General features: G+C 46.1%; 1 long non-coding RNA gene across 1 annotated transcript; it reads left to right on the top strand.

The window, feature by feature from the left end:
* Positions 1 to 238: 238 nt before the first annotated feature.
* On the top strand, positions 239 to 10,990 carry LOC102400291. Its single transcript, XR_328785.4, has 5 exons — positions 239 to 806; positions 2,973 to 3,099; positions 5,850 to 8,163; positions 9,224 to 9,436; positions 10,938 to 10,990. It is a non-coding gene; the product is annotated as an uncharacterized LOC102400291 (long non-coding RNA).
* Positions 10,991 to 13,205: the final 2,215 nt, after the last annotated feature.

The following is a 13,205-nucleotide window of genomic DNA, read 5'->3' as shown; positions in this document are numbered from 1 at the left end:
TGGAGTTTCAACTTAGGCTGGAGGATGTGGTTCAAGATGGCTGTCAAGTTGGTGCTGTTGGCAAGAGGTCAGAAATTCTCATTATGTGGAGCTATCCATAGGTGGAGGTTTGAGTGGCTTCACAACCTGAGAACTGAGAGCAAATGATGTAAGAGCAAACGATCCCTCAGAGCAAATGATCTAAGAAAGCAGGGCAGAAATGGCAGTGTCTTTATTGATCTATCCTCAGAATCACACACCTTAACTTACCACATCCTAATGGTCACACAGACTGACCTTGATACACTGATGGAGAGGACTGCACAGGGTGTGAATACTGGACTCAGTGGCCATCGGTGCCTTCTTTGAGGCTGCCTACCACAACTCGAGATACAGAGACTTGAAAATCATTAGCATTTAAATGATATTGGAAGTTTTGTTAATGAAAGAGATTGCTTGAGAGATGTGTGCAGAAGGAAAAGAGGAGGATTTAAGGACCGTGTCCTGAGAGACACTGGCCTTTAAAGATAAGCCGAGAAAGAGAAGCCAGCAAAGAGACTGATGAAAAACATGACCATATGTCCTGGTTTGCCAGTGGTTAGTTCTGCTTTATGCCTGTTGTGTCCACATGACAGTTTACTCTGCCCCTTTCACTTTCTCAAGGGCCCTGGATTAGATGAAACTTACATGGTCATCCAGAGCAATAGAGGAAAACCAGGAGGAGCCAATATCATGACGGACATTGGATTTCATGACATGAGGTCCCTGGAGACTTCAGCAGCAGATGTTTGAGTTGTGAGCATGCAACCCGGGTTTCAGAGGGCGAGGTGAGTGAGAAGCAAAGTAAATTATTTTAGTATTGTTATTTTCTAGAGGCTTAATGAAAAAATGAAGGGAGAAAGCGGATTTTCAGAGTATGGAGAACAGTGAGAGAATTTTTCTCTGAAGATGTCAAGCACTAGACTATGTATAATTGTGGAGGCCTCAGCATCTCAAAAATTAAAACCAAAATGAAGATGCAGCAGTTGATTCATAAGGAATAATAACCTCTCAGATCTCTGAAATTCCCAGGCATTCACTGGGGTCTGCCTGGTGATCTGAGCTCTGTCTGATGACATGGTGGGCTTTCTGGTCTGGAAATCCACGTGACCTGGCACCAGAGGTGTTTCTGGGTATTGTCAGCTACCATACTTGCCACCCTCCTTGGAAAGGCTGCTTCTTTCCAAGGTTCTGGAGATGCTTTGGCTTCTGAGCTGACAGGGGAGCAGCAGGACTCTGCAAAAGGGGATTACATGATGTAGGGATGTTGGAGATGCCTCAGTTTGTACGAGCTGCAGAATGAACTGAAATGGTCCTTACCCTCATCCACAATCATGATATGGGGGCCTGGCTCCATTGTCCTAGAGAGCTCAGGCAGGGGTATTTGTGTGTTCGTGTTAGTCACTCAGTCGTGTCCAACTCTTTGCGACCCCATGAACTGTAGCCTGCCAGGCTCCTCTGTTTATGGAATTCTCCAGGCAAGAATACTGGAGTGGGTTGCCATGCCCTCCTCCAGGGGATCTTCCCAATCCAGGGATCAAACCTGGGTCTCCTGTATTGCAGGCAGATTCTTTACCATCTGAGCCACCAGGGAAGCCCAGGGACATTTGGGGGCCCTTTGTCACAAGCTGGTTCAGGAAGGAGAGAAAGGATTCTTTGTCATAGAAAGGCCAGGATAATTGCTTCATAAGGAACAGTGTCTAAGTCCCAGAGCTAAAATGAATATATGAGTTTCGAAAGAAAACAAGTTCTTGTGAGCGAGGTGTGTCTGCCCCTCAGAAAATCAAGAGGAGGCTGGCTGTAGCTGGCTCGGGGGGAGGGAGTCCTTAGTGCCTTTGAAGCACCCACGTCGCTCCCTCCACCCAAGAGACAACAGCTGCCCTGACCACCCCTCAGTCCCCCACCGAGAGAAGCTCACACGACTTTGACTTTGCCGACCTCAGCCCCTATCAGAGACTCGCACAAGAACGCGTTCAGGGCGGGGCCGCCATTTCTCTGTGGAGGAGAATCCTTAGAGGAGAGGAGGGACACTGGTGAGGAGGAGAGAGGGCTGGGGAGGGAGCGACAGCTAAGAAAACCGTGAAAGGTGAGGCTTGTCCTCACCGCCCACCATGTGGTGCGAGGGGTAAAGCCTCCTTGCCAGTTCTCTGACTCTTATCACGGTGCTCTCTGGAGCCCTCCATCCGAAGGGAGCTTGCCTCTGTGATGGAACGGAGGCCACGTTCATCCTCTGGGTGAGGACCCCCGTCCACCTGTATGAGCCGACTTGACAGTGGCCTTCCCGCGTGGATGCGGAGGAAGGGGGGACTACACCCGGGCAAGCCCGGGAGACCCACTCCTTGGATAGCCTCCCCCACCCATCTCAACCCTGTGTGAGTGCAAAGACACACGGCAGGGGACGGGAAACGCCCGGAGGGACGCTTGGGTTTGGGGAGGACGCCTCTGGCAACTGTGCACATTCTGGGCCAGCCGGGTGGGGCATTCGCAGGCCCGGAGCTCCTGGAGTGAGCTAGGGGCGGCACCTGAGCTGGCCCAGCTGGGTGGGACCCAGCGTGGGCTGCAGGCGCAGGTGCCTAAGTCCTTAGCGTTTGGGCGGGTGGGTGGTCGCAGCGCGTCGCGGGGCTCCCGCCCCGAAGCACCGCGCAGCCTCTTTCCGGCAGGGAGTCGAGTCTTCCCGGCAACATGATAACTTAAAAACAAATTGATATGCTATAATTGCAAATGTCTGGGTTGTCTGGGCCTGACAGGAATCGTCTGAAAGCAAACAGTCTGGTCCAGCCGAGGGCGAGGGAGGTGTTTTTCTGACAAACGCACGCTGCTAACAGAAGGATCCCTCTGCATCCTGACTCCTTCCCTGTTTTATGGCAGGATGTAAATTCTGCATCAGGGATTTTTTTTTTTTTTTAATGATTCCTTTTCTTGACGTGTGGATTCTGAATTTCATTTCTCCCCAGAGAGGCGCCGGAATCATCCAGCCGTCCTCCTCGTCAAAGTTATGGGCAATTTGACCTGCCATTTAGCTGTTTCCTGGAGCCGGTTGAGTGGTTCTTAGGGCCGTTTCTGCCTTGAAGACAACACAGGGTATGTTATAACCCATGCAGATGAGGGCCCGGGACCGCTGGCTTGAGAATTAACGAATGTTAATTCTGCCTCAGCTGATGACTGAAGGTTTCACCAAGTTCACAGACCTTAAGTGGAGGCAGGGATCCCTTCTCCCCATGACTCATTTAGTTTAAAGGGCAAGGGGTTGAATAGGCAAGTCAGAGAGAACAAACCAGAAAGAGCAGCATATTACAGAGAAAATTCCAGACGCCTGAGTAGGTTCCACAGCTCTCTTCTGCATCCGTATTGATAGGAAGATGTGAGCTGACCCTATGTGTAGTGTGCTCCTGTAATGTGATTTATGATAAGACGTGCCTTGTTCCTGGTCTTGGCCCAGAGCCAAGTATTTCCTCGGTGATGAGTCATAAATGAAAAAGAGTCTTTTGTTATTCATAACAGGCCCCCCTTCAATCACACCTGAGTGTATGTTATGGGGTAATTTTTGAATGGCCCTTAGATACCACAGGATGGGAACTGCTTGCCAGGGAACCAACCAAGTGATTAGTGGCCTGGAACTTTCAGCCCTACCGGACCATCTCCCAATCTCTGGGGAGGGGGAGAGAGGGGCTGGAGGTGGAATCGGTTGTCAGTGGACAATGATTTAATCAACCACACCTACCCAGTGAAGCCTCCATAAAAATCTCTAAAATATGGAGGGACTTTCTGGTGGTCTAGTGGTTAAGAATCCACATTCCCAAAGCAGGGGGCATGGGTTCATTCTCTGGTCTGGGAACTAAGATCCCACATGCAGCAAGAGGTGGCCGGGGGGGGAAAAAAAAACACAACCTAAAGTATGGGATTCATGGGATTCAGAGAGCTTCTGGGTTGGTGAACAAGTGGAGGTGCCAGGGGGTGGTGCACCTGGAGAGGACATAGAGACTCTGTGCCCCTCCCCTATACTTTGCCCTACACTTCTATCTGGCTGTTCCTGAGTTACATCCTTTTATATAAAAAAATGGTGATCTAGTAAGTATATTGTTTTCCGGAGTTCTAGAAGCTGCTCTAGCAAATCAGTTGAACCCCAGGAAGGAGTCAAGGGAAGCTGTGATTTATAGCCAGTCTGTCAAAAAGCATAGATGACTTGTGATTGGGGCTTAAAGCGGGGTGTGTGTGTGGGGTCTTGTAGGAATGAATCCTCAACCGGTGGAATCTGATATTGTCTCCAGGTAGTATCAGACTGAGTTAAATTGTGGGACACCCAGCCAGTCTCTGAGGATTGCCTGGTGTGGGACTTTCGTGGCCAGAGATATTGTGACTTTTTCCTTTATAGCTTTAAAAAAATATTACTATTATTAGTTTGAAAATATTTACTTATTTACTTCCTTATTTGGCTGTGTTGGGCATTAGTTGCTACACGAGGATCTTTCTTGTGGCCTGTCTTGCTGTATCTCACTGTTCGCTGAACCAGGGTAGGCAAGGTATGAGTGGGGAAGCTGGAATTGCGAAAACTCAAGGAGCTGTAGGAACTACAGGCGTGTTTATTTTTTCCTGACTGGCACAGCGGCTGTGGCAGCAGCAGACATGCTGTATTCTCCTCTTGCGGTTGACCAGGGGGCCCAGCCTTGGAGCAAGAGCTTTTTCAGGTGGAGATTATATATGTTTACGGAACAAGAGGGGCTGGGGCAAGTGTGTGTGTGCACGTGCATGCAAGGTGCTGTGTGATCTCAGCTGTTACATAACCATGTATTTACACAATGTGGGGCGAGAGAGCCTGACCACTACCATCCTGGCCAATTTGCTCTTTCCCTACACGGCCCGAGAACTTCTCTCCAGTTGTGGTGTGGGCTCCAGAGCACACAGGCTCAGTAGCTGTGGCACACAGGCTTCGTTGCCCTGTGGCTTGTTCCCTGACCAGTGACTGAACCCCTGTCCCCTTCATTGGAAGGTGGATTCGTAACCACTGGATCATCAGGGAAGTCTTTCCTTTCTAGCTCTTAACTTTACTATGTGTCAAACACTCGTGGAGTGCCCATGGTAAGACAGGTGCTGGAGTTGGAGTCAGCTTTTTTCTGAGGAGTGGTGAAATGAGCCCATTTCAACCAACCCAGTGTGGTTAACTGCCAGCATAGAGGCTTTGTCATTGTTGTTCAGTCACTCAGTCATGTCCGACTCTTTGCAACCCCACAGACTGCAGCACACCCAGCTTCCCCATCCTTCACCATCTCCTGGAGTTTGCTCAAACTCATGTCCATTGAGTCGATGATGCCATCCAATCATCTCATCCTCTGTCATCCCCTTCTCAGCACGCAGGCTTAATTCAGTGTTTTGCTGGAGCTGGAGAGAGAGGAAGGTTTAATCATAGTGGTTGATGTTTGCTGAATTGCTACCATGCAACACGTATTATGCTAAATGCATTCCCTGCATTGTCACATGTAATACATCAACCCTAGGTGGCAGGTATTATTCAGATCATTTTACAGATAACAAAGCTGGAACTTAAAGAAGCTAAGTAACTGGAGATAAGGGGGTGGTAAGAGGCAGACTTGGGTTCAAAACTGGGTCTGTCTGATACTCTTAACCGCTGTTGCTGCATTTCCCATCTCCCTGGCCTGCGGGGGTCAGAGAAGCCTTCAGAAGCTCTGAGATGAAGTCAGGGCAGGATCACTCTGGTATTGGCCAGGGTAGGGTGGTCTGAGGGTTATCTTCTCTGGGAGGGAGGGGTAGAGGGGGATTGAACTTGACCTCTGACCCTAGAGCTGCTGTCCTCCTCTTCCCAACCACTCTTCTAGGCTCCAGGATAAGAAACAGCAGAAGCCTCAACAGGAGACTGCAAATTCTTGGCTATTTAATTGCAGCATTTTGCTGCTCTTGAAACCAGCTGGAGAGAAGGAGCAAGCGAAGAGCTTGAAGAGCTGGTCTTTGAGTCAGAGCTAAGTATAGCATAGCCAAGTGCTTCATCTCCCCACTCACCATATCGCTGTGGATTTTGAAGGAGGTTGGCTCCAGGGAGAAAATATTTAAGGCTGGAGAAATAGTTTTCTTCAGTTTGTCTTTGTGGATGCAAAGCACACATGTTACGCTGGTTCTTATTGATTAACATGCTAACAAGTTAAACAGTTTTTCAGCTGTCCAGCCTCACCTCTTCTCACGGCCGCTGTGCACGCGCCGGGGGGCCACTGCGGGGAGGCCATGCCCGAGGCAACCAAGCTCCCATCCTGGCCCCTGGTTCCCAGGATGCACTTCTTTCTCTGGGTATCATTGGTATCTTCTTCAGGCTGTCTCTGTATCCTGTCTTTCCTCATCCACATCTGTCTTTGAACTCACGATGGGTCATTCCCTCTTGCTGTGTTTTCACTTGAGATTCCACACTGAACACCTAGACCCAGAGCTCAAGGAGTTTGTAATCTGGACTTTCCAGATTGTTCAGTGTCTGCCAGTGGCTGGTGAGGCTGGTGGCTATCAGATCTGCATTGGTTGCTGTCCCCCCGAGGATTTGAGAAGGAAAGGGAAGCAGTGCTTTTGGTGACCTATGTTCTCAAGAACATAAAACCTTGGTAACTGCTAGGCTGGGCGTCTCAACCCGAGGTCTGTATGATCTCAAGGGAGATGAATAGAGAGCAACTTTCTAAATATGTGTGTCTATGTGCATTTAGGGGGAAGTTTCATAGTGTTCACTGAGTTCTCAAGGTTGGCCAGGAGCCAAATCATGTATGAACAACCATCCTGTAAGTGTGGCCCCAGTAGGGAGGCTCAGGCACTAAAGGGTGGGTCAGAATTCAGCTCAGAACTTGGACCCTAAGAGGTTCTCCTACTCCATCAGATGCTTTATTTACCTTTGAAGAGCAGCAGTGAAGAAAGAAACCAATAGTTACATTTGACTCTTCAAATCTATCTTTAATAAAAGATCATTTCCTTTGTACTTGGTCTTGTTTGGGGGTTGATTTGCAATTATTAGACTTTATTATGTACTTGAAGGAGCAGATAGAGGAAGAATGAGGTTATTATTGCTTTATCCTTTGATAAATCCTAAAACTGTAGAGTTGGAACAGAGCAAAGAGTTTATGTAGTCCACCTGAAAGCCCCAACCCTGTTGCCTCGTCCAGAATCTTCTCTATGCCACTCCCATCCAATGGCTATTTAGCCTCTTGCAGGGAGAGAGAATGCTCTGTTCACTTTCCATTCATCCATTCAACTGTGCATTCTTATATGCCGTGTACTCTGCTAGGTTCTGCTACTGCTACTGCTAAGTCACTTCAGTCGTGTCCGACTCTGTGTGACCCCATAGACGGCAGCCCACCAGGCTCCCCCATCCCTGGGATTCTCCAGGCAAGAACACTGGAATGGGTTGCCATTTCCTTCTCCAATGCATGAAAGTGAAAAGTGAAAGTGAAGTCGCTCAGTCGTGTCCGACTCTTCGCGACCCCATGGACTGCAGCCCACCAGGCTCCTCCATCCAGGTTCTGGGAAGATGACAAATAACAGCCTTGGTGGCCCTTAAGGAGCTTACAGCCCAGCAATCTGGAGAGGCAGACATTGAATAGTGATGAAGAATGTTAGAGCAGGGACGACTCTGAGGCTAATGGGGAGCACTCTGCTCTGTGGGTGGTGGTGCTTATAGAAGGCGTTTCCAGAGAAAGTAGTATCCAAGCTGAGCTGAGAGGGAAGGGGGAGCTGGGAAGATGGAGGAAGATTGGGTTGAGGGAGTGCTGTAGGCAAAAGGAGTGGCACAGTCAAGGTTCTAAGAATGAAAGAGAAGGAGCGAGGCTTAGTGGAGAAAGTGAGAGGCCATGATTGGAACAGATGAAAGAAAATAAATAGAATAAATATATAGAGTGGTTTCCATGGCAACCTGCTTTTTTTTAGACAAGTCTGAGTGAGAAAGTTTTCCCTGACTTTTCTACTTACGGCCTTCTGATGCTCCTAGGCAGGGAAACATCTTTATGGGATTTATGAAGACAAACAGACATCTGAGCCATGAATTTTCTCCTCCACTTCCTTATACTGGACATAACTTTAAACCAAGAAACAAGTTTTGGTTCTGCTGTACCCTTGCTATGACCACCACCTGGAATATTATTTTGGACCCATCCACTCAGCCCAAAGGTTTGTATATGTTCACCTACCCCTTCAGACTGTGTGCTTCTGAAGGATGGGGACCATGACTAATTCTCACAAGTGCCTAGTGCAGGCCTAGCATACAGCAGGTGCTCAAGTAGTGCTTTGTGGTTGACCAGTGAATGGGTGAATGGCTTGGATGCCAATCAGTGACGAATCCTATGAACTGATGTCGGTGTGAAGCAGAGGGAGGCAAGCAGGAAAGCTGGACAAGTTATGGCAGGAATTATCAGTATCACCCCAGGAAGCTGAGGTTCCTTCTATGCTGTGAATTTCATGAGTATGATGATTACACTTCTCAGTGTATATTTCTCTTCTCCAGATCTTAATAGTACCCCTAGTTATATAATACTTGACTCACATAAGTTTAATATTGTGAAAATTGTTGCATAACAACCATAATTAGATTTTAGAGATCTTGGGAAGTTTGCATTACCAACCAACAAAGCAGCCAGCGTGTCAGTGAATACTGCAAAACCACAATGTGAAATTGACAATAACCACCCTAAAGAGAAGGGACTTCCCTGGTAGCTCAGCTGGTAAAGAATCTGCCTACAATGCAGGAGACCCCAGTTTGATCCCTGGGTTGGGAAGATCCCTTGGAGAAGGGAAAGGCTACCCACTCCAGTATTCTGGCCTGGAGAATTCCATGGACTGTATAGTCCATGGGGTCACAAAAAGTCAGACATGACTGAGCGACTTTCACTCACTCTGAAGAGAAGGCCTTTCCTCTCTCTGTTCTGTGTTTCTGTTATTGTGTGACTTCTCAATGCCTTGGCTCATGTCTTGCTTTTATTGGTGATAATTATATTATATTCAGTTATAGTATTGTGGTAGACAGTCTCCAAGATGACCCCCAAAGATTCCTATCACTTGGTATCTATGCTCTTGTGTAATCCTGTCCCCTTGAGTGTGGACTGGACATAGCGTCTCACGACTAACCAACAAAATTTTGGAACAGTGATGGTGTCACTTCTCGGCTTAGGTTATGAAAAAGACTGATCAGCCATGGGCTTCCCTCTCTCACTCTCTTACTCATTTTCTCCAGGGGAAACCAATTGCCATGTTGTGAGCTGCCCTATGGAAAGGCCCACATGGCAGAGAACCGAGGGAAGCTCCAAACCGACAGCAAGCAAAGAACTGAGGTCTTCAGGGTCAAAGTCCATGAAGAGTTGCAGGCTGTCGCAGGATATGCAAAAGCCTGGAAGTGGATTCTCTTCTCAGCTGGCTCCTTGACGGCAGCCTTGAGAGAGACTTTGAGGTAGAGGCACCCAGCCAAGCTGTGTCTGGATTTTAGACCCATAGGAATGATGAGATAATAAATGCTTTAAGCTGCTAAGTTTGGGATACTTTGTTATACAGCAATAGCTAGCTAATAGAGGTTTTGGTCCCACCTGAGAGCTGATACTGTAACAAATACCTAAAAATATGGAGTAGATTTCTAACTGGCCAGTGGATGAGGCCTGGGAAGATTTTCTGATGTGTGTATCTGCGAAAACCTAAGTTGAACAGATGTAGAAATCTGAACTTTGATGATGCTGCCAGTGAGGTCTCAAAGGGAAATAAGAAACATTTTATGGAAATTTGAGGAAGGGAGGTCTTTGAGATGTCGTGGCAGAAACTTGATATTATTGCCTACAGCAATGTGGACAGTAAAAAGTAAAAAATGTGCCCAGCGAACTGAGTCATCTAGGTAAGGAGATTTCAAAGTACGGGGTTGAGGGTGCTGCCTGCTGCTTCCTTGTTGCTTATAGTGAAATGCAAGAGGACAGAGATATATTGAGGGAAATACTGATAAACAAAACAGAGCCAGGCATTGATGAATTTCTCAGCCTCTCCAGATGGCAAACAGTGCTAAAATTAAGAAATACCTTCCAAGTGAAGATAAAATCCAGGGCACTGCCAGGATCTTCCCCTAGTTGAAACTTCAGAATAGGACTGGCATCAGCTGACTTCTTGTTAGAACCTCGTGAGAGATCTGAGGGTGGAGGCATGTGTCTTGTCTCACAGAAGCTCGGAGATAATGCTTGTTGTTTTAAGTTGCTAATTTTGGGGGTAAGTTGTTATGCAGCAATAGATAACTGGTACTATCATCATCATCGCCATTACTGTATTACCTGTGCAACCAGAAGGATGTCCATCTTCACTGTATGTAAGGTAAAACAGGGAGTCTCTGTACCAAGGACAGAGGGCACTTAAAGTTGAGATTACTGTACTGAAATAGGGGATTAGGTAAAAGTTAATATAATGGAATGGTCCTAAGATTTTTCTGGGAAATCTGACCAGTCCAAAAGGAAAGACCTACAGGAATTGATTTCAGAGTTTCTGCAAGAATAGTAGAGCCAGATCTACAATGTCAGTGGGCCCAAGCCATACACATAGAGCTTCCAATCTGTTTTAGCATGCCGTCTTTTTTTTTAATTGATGTATAATTAAGATATAACATAATATTAGCTTCAGGTGTACAACATAATGATTCCATACTTGTATATATTGCAAAATGACCACCACAGTAAGTCTTCTTACCATCAGTCACCATACATAGTTACAACTTTTTTTTCTTATGATGAGGACTTGGAAGATCTACTCTCTTAGCAGGTTTCAGATATGCAAGACATATTGTTAACTTCATTCACCATGTATTATTATTAACTGCAGTCACCATGCTATACACTATACCCCCCATGACTTATTTACTTTATAGCTGAAAGTCTGTAACTTTTGAGCCTCTTCTTTTTTCCCACCCCCTACACCCCACCCAGGCTTCCCAGGTGGTTCAGGAGTAAAGAATCTGCCTGCCAGTGCAGAAGATGCAAAAGACTGGGTTTGATCCCTGGGTCAGAAAGATCCCCTGGAGAAGGAAATGGCAATCTTCTCTAGTCTTCTTGCCTGGGAAATCCCATGGTCAGAGAAGCCTGGTGGCCTACAGTCCGTGGAGTCACAGAGTCGAACACAACTGAGCACACAGCAGCAGCAGCTACACCCCACCTCCTGCCTCTGGCAACCACTGATCTGTGTATACATGAGCTGATTATTATTGCTTTTAAGATTCCACAATAAATGAGCTTGAACAGTATTTGTTTCTCTGTCTGACTTATTTAACTTAGAATAATGCCCCAAAGTTTCATCTATATTGTGCAAATGGCAAGACTTCTTCCTTTTTATGGCTGAATAATATTCATATATTTATACACATGTAAGCACACCACATTTTCTTTATCCATTCATCAGTGATTAGATACTTAGGTTGTTCCCATGTCTTGGCTATTGTAAATAATGCTGCAATGAACATAGGGGTGCATATATATTTTCTAATTAATTTTTTTTTGTCTTCAGATAAATACCAAGAAACAGAATTGTTGAATCATATGGTAGTTCTGGGGCTTCCCTGGTAGCTCAGCTGGTAAAGAATCTACCTGCAATGCAGGAGACTTCAATTTGATTCCTGGGCTTTGGAGAAGGGCTAGTCTACCCACTCCAGTATTCGCTCAGATGGTAAAGAATCCACCTGCAATGCGGGAGACCTGGGTTCGATCCCTGGGTTGGGAGGATCCCCTGGAGAAGGGAATGGCTACCCACTCCTGTATTCTTGCCTAGAGAATTCCATGGACAGAGGAGCCTGGTGAGCTAAAGTCCATGGGGTCACAAACAGTCATACACGACTGAATGACTTTCACTTCACTACACAATGGCAGTTCTAGTTTCAATTTTTCGAGGAACCTCCATACTATTTTCCACGGTGGCTGCACCAACTTACACTCCCACTAACAGCGCACAAAGGTTGCCTTTTCGCTACCTCCTCGCCCACACTCGTTTCTTATCCTTTTGATGATAGCCATTCTGACAGGTGTGAGGTGTTATCTCGTTGTAGTTTTGATTTGCATTTCTTTGATGATTAGTGATGCTGAAACTTGCCACTTTTAAATATAAACAGATACAAGTATTTGAGGAAAGCATCTAACATGAAAGACATAAACCAAAACAAACAAACAAAGGCAACTTTGAGAAAATGGCAAATGTGTAAGAAGCAAAAGAAACTTCAAAGAAATCTATCAAAATGCTCAAAGAGATAAAAGATGATAAGAGAATACAGTGCAGCCAAACCCCAGAATAGGATGCTGTAAAGAAGGAACACTCAGAGATCACAAACAGCTCTTGGAAATTTAAAATTTGGCAGCAGAAACCAAAGGCTCAGTAGCTGGGTCCAAAGACTGTATGATCAAAAATGGAAGTTTTTTTTGTTTGTTTTTTCACAACAACATGTCCAGCATCTTGAATTTTACTTTGTAAACAGTAGACACTCTACAGAAATTTGTTAAGAGAATGAGCGAATGATAATAAATTGGGTAAATCTTCTTGAAACTGTTATTCACTTAGTCGTGTCTGACTCTTTGAGATCCCATGGACTCTAGCCCACCAGGCTCCCCTGTCCATGGAATTCTCCAGGCAAGAATCTCCTTGGAGCAGAGGAAAAAGGCAGATGTGGGAAAGAGGAAAGCAAAGCGAAAGGCCTCCAAGAGATCTGAACTTGAGTAATGGGAACTCCGGAAGGAATAAGTCAGGTGGGAAACAAAGAATCACTGAAAAAAAGGCTCAGTAAAAATTCCTCAAAATGAGTGGCTTGGATTTCCAGAATCAGCATACTGAATGCAAATGGAGCTACACCAGGGCACAGCAGTGTAAAATTTTAGGACATCAAGGACAGCCACACCTGAAGCTAAAAGACAATGGAGTAATACTTACTAAATCTGAGAGGCAAATAATTTCCAACCAAGAATTCTATACTCAAAGAATCAAAAATAGGAAGGTAGGACAAAGATATTTTCAGAGATTCAAGATCTCAAAAATTTTCTTTCCTGTGCACACTCTTGCCTACGAGGCAACTGAAGGATGCACTTACCAAGATGAGGAAGTAATCTAAAGAAAACAAAGACATGGGATTTAAGAAACAGGCTCTAACACAAAGCAGAGGTGAAGGAAATACCCAGCATAGTGGTGAGAAGAGGGTCCAAGATGACAGCTGTGTAGCA

Source organism: Bubalus bubalis, chromosome 16 (genome assembly GCF_019923935.1).
Source record: "Bubalus bubalis isolate 160015118507 breed Murrah chromosome 16, NDDB_SH_1, whole genome shotgun sequence".
In the NCBI taxonomy this organism is placed as follows: Eukaryota; Metazoa; Chordata; class Mammalia; order Artiodactyla; family Bovidae; genus Bubalus; species Bubalus bubalis.
The sequence above is the reverse complement of the archived record's forward strand: the minus strand, read 5'-3'. Positions and strand labels throughout refer to the sequence as shown.